The 10,579-nt window shown below is 38.5% G+C and overlaps 1 pseudogene; it reads right to left on the bottom strand.

Annotated features, from left to right (window-relative positions):
- Positions 1-5,045: 5,045 nt before the first annotated feature.
- On the bottom strand, positions 5,046-5,218 carry LOC138833188 (U2 spliceosomal RNA; annotated as a pseudogene).
- Positions 5,219-10,579: the final 5,361 nt, after the last annotated feature.

Genomic DNA, 10,579 nt, shown 5'->3' with positions numbered 1-10,579 from the left:
CAAAAGCTTATCGAACACCCAACAAGCAAGACCCCAGGAGAAACACTTCTAGACACATTATAGTAAAAATGATAGATCTGAATAATAAGGAAACAATCCTGCATGCAGCAAAAATGAAGAAGGAGCTATACTACAATGGGAAAAAAATAAGAATTACTGCAGATCTCTCCACATAAACAATGAATGCAAGAAAAGCCTGGGAAAGCACCATACGAGCCCTGAGAGCCAATAACTGCCAACCCAGACTGATCTACCCGGCAAAGCTAGCATTCACATTTGATGGAGAACTGAAAACTTTTAATAGCAAAGAAAAACTAAATGAATACATAAACATTAAGCCAGCATTACAAAGAATTCTAAGAGGGGGGACACAACCTGAAGAAAGCAGCCAGGAACTGGGGCCTGCCCCAAACAGGCATTACTCAAAGTCTAACTGAGCAAGCACAGGAGGAAAGGAAAAAAGAAAAACTTAGGAAAACGGAATGGCAGGGACAACAATGCATCTCTCTATACTTTCTCTTAATATAAATGGGCTGAATTCGCCAATTAAAAGAAAACGAACTGAGGACTGGATAAGAAAACAAGACCCATCCATCTGTTGCCTTCAGGAGACCCACCTCTCAGCCAAACATACAAACAAACTCAGAGTGAAGGGGTGGAAAAGGATCTACCAATCAAACGCCCCCAGTAAGAAAGCAGGTGTAGCTATCCTGATATCTGACAAAATAAACTTTTCATTAAAATCAGTACAGAAAGACAAGGACGGACACTACATATTAATAAAGGGAACAATCCAAGAGGAGGATATAACCATCATCAACTTATATGCCCCAAATATTGGTGCACCCAGATATGTCAAACAAATGCTCTCAAACTTACAGAATAAAATAGATCCCAATACGATAATACTAGGAGACTTTAACACACCACTCTCACCAAAGGACAGGTCTACCAACCAGAGGATTGGCAAAGAAGCTACCGAATTAAGAGAGGCCATACTTCAAGCGGAATTAACTGACATCTACCGAGTATTTCACCCTAAAACAACACAGTACACATTCTTCTCAGCAGCTCACGGAACTTTCTCCAAAATAGACCATATCATAGTTCATGCAAGGAACTTAAGCAAATACAAAGGGATCGACATAATCCCCTGTATCCTATCTGACCACAGTGGAATCAAGCTAGCTCTCAATAACAAAGCATACCGCAGAAATTTCTCCAATACATGGAAATTGAACAGCACACTCCTTAACAAGGCCTGGATAACAGAAGAGATCAGAGAAGAAATAAAGCACTTCCTACAACTCAATGAAAATGAAAACACCTCACAAAGAAACTTGTGGGACACAGCAAAAGCAGTCCTGAGGGGCAAATTTATTGCCCTCAGTGCCCACATCAAGAGAATGGAGACAGACCAAGTAAATAACCTCATGTTGCAATTAAAACAGCTAGAAAAACAGGAAAAAATGGAACCTAAAGCTACTAGAAGAAGCCAGATAACCAAATTAAAAGCAGAGATTAACCAATTAGAAAATCAGAAAACCATAACCAAAATAAACCAAACAAAAAGCTGGTTCTTTGAAAAAATAAACAAAATTGATGGCCCATTGGCTAGATTAATTAAAAAAAGAAGAGAGGAAACCCATATTAATAGGATTAGGGATGCCACGGGAAACATCACCACACGTACCCAAGATATCCAAACAATTCTAACAGACTACTTTCAAAAGCTATACTCTCTAAAGGAAGAAAATCGGGCAGAAATGGATGCATTTTTAGAGAAATACAAGTTGCCCAAACTGAGCAAAGAAGAAGTTAACCAATTAAATAAGCCAATATCCTATAATGAGATACAGGAAGCTATCAAAAGTCTTCCAACAAAAAAAAGCCCAGGACCAGATGGATTCACAGCAGAATTCTATAAGACCTTTAAACAAGAACTAATACCCATACTCCTCAAGCTCTTCAGAGAAACAGAGAAGGAAGGAGCTATCCCAAACTCATTCTACGAAGCCAATATCACACTCATCCCCAAACCAGGCAAAGACCCAACCAAAAAGGAGAATTACAGGCCAATCTCCTTGATGAACACAGATGCAAAGATCCTTAACAAGATTCTAGCTAACAGAATCCAGAAACACATAAAAAAAATAATTCACTATGACCAGGTAGGCTTCATCCCAGAGACACAGGGATGGTTTAACATACGTAAGTCAATAAATGTAATCCAACATATCAACAGAGCCAAGGTCAAGAATCACATGATTATCGCTACAGATGCAGAAAAGGCCTTTGACAAAATTCAACATTCATTCATGCTAAAAGCTCTGGAGAAAATAGGAATAGAAGGAACATTTCTAAAAACAATAAAAGCCATTTATGACAGACCAATAGCCAATATTATACTTAATGGGGAAAAGCTACAACCAATTCTCCTAAAATCAGGAACAAGGCAAGGATGCCCACTGTCTCCACTCCTCTTCAATATAGTCCTAGAACCCTTAGCCAGGGCAATAAGGCAAGAAAAAGATATTAAAGGGATCCTCATAGGAAAAGAAGAAGTTAAACTATCCCTTTTTGCAGACGACATGATACTATACCTCCACGATCCCAAAAACTCCATCCCCAAACTCTTAGAAATCATAAATCACTTTGGCAAAATAGCAGGATACAAAATAAACCCACAAAAATCAGTTGCCTTCCTATACACTGATAATGTACAGGAAGAGAGGGAAATAAAGGGAGCAACCCCATTCACAATAACCTCCCGAAAAATAAAATATTTAGGAATTAACCTAACCAAAGATGTAAAAGAACTATTTAATGAGAACTATAAAAAGTTAAAGAAAGAAATTGCAGAAGACACTAGGAAATGGAAAGACCTCCCATGCTCCTGGATAGGCCGACTTAATATAGTAAAGATGGTAATACTTCCAAAACTAATATACAAATTCAACGCAATTCCTATTAAAATCCCAATGACGTACATCACTGAAATACAGAAAACAGTCCAAAAATTCATATGGAACAACAAAAGACCTAGAATAGCCAAAACAATTCTAGGGGATAAAGACAATATGGGAGGGCTATCCATGCCGAACTTCAAACTCTACTACAGAGCTATAATAACAAAGACAGCATGGTACTGGCACAAAAACAGACCCGAAGACCAATGGAACAGAATAGAAGATCCAGAAATAAATCCACAGGCCTACAGCCAGCTGATATTCGACAAAGGAGCCAAAGACATACAATGGAAGAAACACAGCCTCTTCAACCACTGGTGCTGGGAAAACTGGGCAGCCACATGCAGAAAACTAAAAGTGGACCCCAGCCTATCACCATGCACCAACATCAACTCAAAATGGATTAAAGACCTTAACATTAAACCTGAATCTCTGAAACTACTGCAGGACAGAGTAGGAGAGACACTTGAACTAATAGGCACAGGAAGGAACTTCCTGAACAGAGTCCCAGGGTCACAACAAATTGGAGAGAGACTCGACAAATGGGACTACCTTAAAATAAAAAGCTTCTGCACAGATAAAGCTATCGCAACCAAGCTAGAAAGACAACCAACTAATTGGGAAAAAATATTTACCAGCAATATATCAGACAAGGGGTTAACATCCTGTATATACAGGGAACTCAAGAAACTAATCCCTCCCAAACCCAACACACCAATTACTAAATGGGCAAGGGAACTAAAGAGGGACTTCTCAAATGAAGAAATAAAAATGGCAAAGAAACACATGAGGAAATGTTCATCATCCCTGGTGGTGAAGGAAATGCAAATAAAGACAACCCTGAGATACCACCTTACCCCAGTCAGAATGTCCCACATCCACAAATCAGCCAACGACAAATGCTGGAGGGGATGTGGAGAACGAGGAACGCTATTACACTGCTGGTGGGAATGTACACTCATACAACCACTTTGGAAAGCAGTCTGGAGGGTCCTTAGAAAGCTAAAGATTGACCTCCCTTACGACCCAGTCATACCACTTCTAGGCATCTACCCTGAACAACAGGAACCAATATACAAGGACACGTGCACCTCCATGTTTATTGCAGCACTGTTCGCAATAGCTAGGATATGGAAACAACCTAGATGCCCCACCACAGATGAATGGATCCAAAAATTGTGGTATCTATACACAATGGAATATTATGCAGCCATTAGAAATGACAAAATAATGGCATTTGCAGGGAAATGGATGGAGCTAGAAGGAATCATGTTGAGCGAGGTAAGCCAAGAACGAAGAGACAAACAGTACATGGTCTCCCTGATAAGTGGATGATGAATCCAAAATGTTAGGTGATATGACAAAACTAACAGGACTTAAGAAACAAAGAACTCCCACTCATCTGGTTGAACCACTACTAAATATCCCCATGCTGCTGATCACATATATGGTATATAACATATGAGCACCGTTATATATTACAGACTGTGATAGACAATTTGCTCCAGGAAAGTTAGAATGAACTTGTGACTTTAAATGAGCATCATTATTCCACAATACTGTGAATTTCCGGAAATTAAGTAATCACTTAATCACGATCAAAAAAAAAAAAAAAAAAAAAAAAAGAACCTTGGGGAAGGGAGGGAGGGAGGGGATGGTAGGGGGAAAACAATGGAGGGGGTAACAATGTTCAAGAGGAAGTGGAAGTGTACTCATTACCTCACTCATGTAACTGTAACCCTCTGTATAGTATCTCTACAATAAAAAAAATTTAAAAAAAAAAAAAAAAAAAAAAGAAATGTCTTGTGTCCTTCTTATATCATACTAGTACAATGAGAAAGAATATCATTAATTTATGTTATGCTTTTATACTTAGATCACATATTGAACTTGGAGAATGCTCATTGACAATCAGGCAGTTGAACTCAATTGTTATTGGAAATTTTATCCAGTAAATTAAACAAATTACTTCATTTAGATGATTTCCCTGCCTCAGTCTCATTTCTTTGTTTAACCTCTTGATTAACTTAGGTAAACTATGCATTGAACTAAAATAAATACAAAATAATGACTGAAAATACAGCTCTAAAGTGGTAAGAAAAATTTAACTTCTACATTAGAGGGCAATTTAACTGGATTAGACAAATCATTAGTCCTTGGTAGTCCTCCTCAGATAGAGGAGGTGTCAGACAATACACTGATAAGAACAGATACTACGCATGATCTTAGCCAAAAGGCCAAGAAGGCTCCCCTTCTTGTGCATCTTGCAAAAAGAAATGTAATCATTATCTGTGTAGGTGTCACCCCTCTGTATATTACCTCTGCAATTACAATCAAATAAAAAAAGAAGAGTCCTCCTTGGTCATATTAGGGATTATTGTCATAATCCATATTAAGACAGAATATCTGGAAATGAGAATAATAACCATTATCTGGAATGCAAAAATGAAATTTTGAATCTGGAAATACAAAACTCATCTTTGGTAAGCTATATTTTCATTTTCTAAATTTACATTTTTACTTTTGAGCTAGAACTTCACAACCTGCATTTCATGCCACAAAAAGGTCATATATTCAAACAGTATATATTTGGAAAATACGAAAAAAATATATATAATTAGTCATGGGGCTTGAACTCTGGGCCTGAACTGTCCCTCAGCTCTTCAGCTCAAGGCTAGTGCTGTACCACTTGAGCCACTGCACCACTTCTGTTTTTCTGAGTGGTTTTTTGGAGATAAGAGTCTCATGGACTTTCCTGCCCAGGCTGGCTTTGAACCATGATCCTCAGATCTCAGCCTCTTGAGTAGTTAGGATTACAGGTGTGAGCTACCAGTGCTTGGCTGTTAGCACTCATTTCTTAAAAATAAATACCTAATTACTGGAATACAAGCCATACATATACATACACTCAGACTTTGATCAAGCCTCTGAATAGGCAGAAAATTCAGGATAAATTATGTCTTTGAAAAACTTGTGTTAATAAAGATAAGCCTCAGTTCATACATTTATTACTTCATAGTTCTAGACAATCATTTCATTGTTCACTTGCTCAGATGCAAAGCTTTTGAGAAAAGTGTAATAACCTACTAATGTGTTTTAGATTGAGATACATACTCACTGGAAAATAAACTATTTTAATACATTTTTGAGTTTATGTCAGTTACTACTGACCAAGGTGACTCATAGTACTACTACCTAAAGAATAGGCAAGCCCATCACTAAAGTTTTAAAAATCTGCCAAGGCTCAGTGTGTTTCAAAAATAGTGTGTTTAATGCAGGATACCAAAAAAAGAATAAATGTTCAGACCGATTGTGAATTACTGGATTATTTATCTGTTACTATAACAAGCCAGGATTTGTCTAACCTATTCTTGCATTAGATTATTTTTAAGAGAAGGATGGATTTCTTTCTGCTATGGTAATTATACTCAAGTGTTTCAGACTTCTCCACACTCATCTCTTTGTTAGGACTCTGCGTACAGTTTCACTGACTCTGGTTTGAGTAAAACACATTGGAAGTATTTTTCAGGCTAGATGTTAGACCATTGAGTTGTAATTCCACTATGTACCTCAGTGCAAAAGAAGACCTTGTGCCAATAGATATTTCTCTTCATTAAATGTGATTGAGAGATTTATTCAGAAATACAAACTTATATCTGTACATGATGAACATTATTAACATGTTTTAAAAAATATATCCTATGCTTCATATGGTGGGCTGTTTGGGCAGATTACTTGTTGGAGCCTTGCTGTATAGTGGTAACAACTGTTGTTACCACATGTATGTTTAGCATGTTTAACATGTATGTTCTGAGGATTTCCCCATTTATACAGCTATTGACTGTACCATTTCAGAGATGAGGACACTGACACAAAGCATATCTTACATTAGATTGAATCAGAAGTACAGACTCCAGAACTGGCCCACTCAGATGGTATATAAGATAGAACCAAGGACTGATGGTCAGTCCCTTCACAGGGCATCAGGGTCGAGTACATAGGCCATCACTGTGAGGGGATTTCAATAGTGCTTTGGAATGCCACTCGGTCATAGTCAACAGAGGGTAAAAAGAGGAACTTGCTTCCAGAGACATTCATATTTTGTAGAACTATAGGATGGTCCTATCATTTACAGTAATTTTATGTAAACAGGTAATTGGAGAAACTTTTCTAACTTAAGTCTTTTGAACAAAATTGCTGGGCAGAGAGCCCAGAAATGCTTCCCAGGTGATTCTGATGATCATCCAATTTTGGCCTCAGTATTAGAACAATTTGGCTTTTGTTATAAGGATAACAACTTCAGTATCTCTCGGCCTTTAATCAAAGACATTTCTCAGTGGTTATTTCTTACCATGCCATATACTGGTGTTGGCTGCCGCCGCCACAGGCTTTGTGGTCAAAGGCTTTCATGCCTGTTGTGTTAGACCAACTAGTGCATAGTGATGTAATTTGGGAACCGTATATTTGTGAAGCTGATTTGCAGAAATGATGTCTGCTCTAAATCAAACCACTGATCCATGCTTAATCAGAACCCTGAGGCACTGAGACAAGCCTTAAAGAAGCTTTGGAACATACTTGAAACAGTAAATGAGAGAACAGTTGTCAGTGTCAGAAATATTTTGGAAGTGTCTGGCAATTTCAAATTTAGCAAGGAAGGTAATTTTACTTATTGAACAAAAGGGATTTATAAATAATTCTGGGAAATTAAGCATCTGGACTAGCATAGGACTTGCATATTTCACAATGTTTAAATGATTCCAAAGGCAACTCAGAATAAATCTCAACAATTTAAAATATTTTTTTTCTTATCCTCAGGGAAACCTAACAAAAAAGATCAGTGCTTAAAAGAAGTGATCTCTCATTTCTATTATATATGTATTTATATGTGTGTATGTGTATAAAATGTACATATACACACATACACACAAGCCTTAGGATGGCACTCAAAGACACACAGCACTATTAGAGCATGAAGACTAAATGATTACTATGAGAAAAAAGTATATATCATCATACTGTTTCCCCAGTAACCGCACGTATGCTGTGTTTATCCATGCCCTTGCAGTTTGATCATTCTGTATTGTTTTGAATCTTTTTTAACTCATCCTGCCCATCATTTAGATCTCAACTTAAGGTTCACTTTACTCGTGATTCCTTCTGAAACACTTATCTCACACCCTAGTATTGATGTTGATGGATTCAAAGGTTTGTGGTATCACTTGCCATTATTGGGTTTAGTTTATTGTGGATGATGGACTAAGGCCTTTCATTGATCCATTAACTCACACAGTCATTCTCTAAGTCTTTGTTTAGAGTACCTGTGTTTCATGCTTGGTCTTATTGTAGGAGGAGTTAAATCTTAGCGCTTTGTTTTATGAACTCTGGAAACAGTTTCATTTTTCTGTTAAAAATGTTTGAATTCATGGAAATACTTGAAAATTGCAAATCTTGCTTTCACAAGCCATATATTTCAAGTATAGAAAGTTATGCACTACACTTTATTTTCATTAAATAAATGTGTAGCTAAAATGTCAGGAATCTTCACAATTCTCTGAAGTAAACTGCTTAATAATTACTAGAAGAGCTATTTGTCTCCAGAGTGTTCCTTTCCAGACTAAGAACTTCTTTTTTTTTTTTTTTTTGTTGGTTGTGGGGCTTGAACTCTGGGCCTGGGCGCTGTCCCTCAGCTCTTCAGCTCAAGGCGAGCGCTCTACCACTTGAGCTACAGCACCACTTCCGGTTTTCTGGTGGTTTATTGGAGATAGGAGTCTCATGGTGTTTCTTGCCCGGGCTGGCTTTGAACCGCGATCCTCAGATCTCAGCCTCCTGAGTAGCTAGGATTACAGGCGTGAGCCACCAGCGCCCGGCTAAGAACTTCTTTTATAATACAAATTGCTCTAAATCTCATCCATATTTCACAAAGCATGGTAATTTTATGCTAACAGTGTTAGTAGCCATGGCACACAGGCTGCTTTGTAGCAATTGTGAGGACTGAAATTGTTACAACAGTTTGCTATTAGCTCATACCCTGGCTCAATGCACTGACTGTGATAATGAGCCTTAATTGTGTTGGCCTAAATTCTGGTTTAAATGTGGTGTTAAGAATACTTAATGGTAGCCAGGTGCTCTGGTGGCTCACACCTGTAATCCTAGCTACTCAGGAGGCTGAGATCTGAGGATCACAGTTCAAAGCCAGCTTGGCCAGGAAAGTCCCCATGAGACACATCTCCAGTTAATCACTCAAAAACTAGAAGTGGAGTTGTGGCTCAAAGTGGAACTGTGTTAGCCTTGAGCAGAAGAGCTCAGGGACAACATCTAGGCCCTAAGGTCAAACCCCACAACCGACCAAAAAATAAATAAATAAAAATAAGTAAGTAAATAAATAAATAGCTTGTTTTTCTTGACAGTAACCCACTTAATAATTCAGTTATGCTACTGTATATATGGATTTATTCTGAAATTAAAACATACTGCAAACAATGAAAACCTAACAGATGGAAGAAGACTGTTGTCTTTCCTAATGGCATGCACCGGAGGAGACAGTATAACATATTAAACACTAATGTATCTATAGGCATTGGGTATGCTGATACTCCTCTGTGAGCTAGACTCCCAGGGGGATCGTGAATTTGATGACAGCCCGGGGAAGTAACTGAGACCTTATCTCAGAAGCACCACAGTATTCACAAGGCTGGGGGCATAGCTCAAATGACAGAATACTTGCCTAATAGGTATGAGGTTCTGGATTAAATCCAGTACCACACAAAAAGGGAAAAATAGGATTTAGAAGCTTGCATTTTGAAATTTAACTTTGAGGGCTAATTTAGATGGCTCATGTCTGAACCTCAGTTAGATATGTGGCAGATTTAGGAGGCGCCTCATCTGAGGCTGGGCTTGGGCACAAAACAGCGCCTTTAGCTGGGCAGGCACTCTTACCACTTGGGACATACTGTCAGAAACCTTTTGCCATAGTTCTTTTTCAGACAGGATCTCATATTTGTGCTTAGAGTAGGCCTGGGACCTCAATATTACTCCCTCTACCTGTCACATAACTGGGTAACAGGTACCGCCATACCAATTTGTAAAATAGGCTCTTTTCCCCCAAGACTGAGCATAACTACAATCCTCTCACTCGATGCCTTTCCCCATGTTATGTTTGTTTGTTTGTTTGGTCGGTTATAGGGCTTGAACTCTGGGCTTGGGCGCTGTCCCTGTGCTCTTCAGCTCAAGGCAAGCGCTCTACCACTTGAGCCACAGCACCACTTCTGGTTTTCTAATGGTTTATTGGAGATAAGAGTCTCATGGACTTTCCTGCCCGGGCTGGCTTTGAACCGCAATCCTCAGATCTCAGCCTCCTGAGTAGCTAGAATTACAGGTGTGAGCCACCGGCGCCTGGCTTTGCTGCTTTTGTTTTAGCTAAGTCATAGTTCTTAGCATCAGTTAGACTTATTTCTCAAGCTTGGCACTTGTTTTTGCCTCTTTAATCTATGCCATTTAATTCCTTGTTCATGATTTAACCAAAAGACTTGTGACTGTGTCCAGATCCATTTTCAGTTCTCTCTCTCTCTCTTTGAAGGTCTTGAGGACCTTAAGGTTTGCCTGTCAACCAA

This window comes from Dipodomys merriami, unplaced genomic scaffold (assembly GCF_024711535.1).
Source record: "Dipodomys merriami isolate MVZ:Mamm:240054 unplaced genomic scaffold, mDipMer1.0.p SCAF_201, whole genome shotgun sequence".
Lineage (NCBI taxonomy): Eukaryota > Metazoa > Chordata > Mammalia > Rodentia > Heteromyidae > Dipodomys > Dipodomys merriami.
The sequence above is the reverse complement of the archived record's forward strand: the minus strand, read 5'-3'. Positions and strand labels throughout refer to the sequence as shown.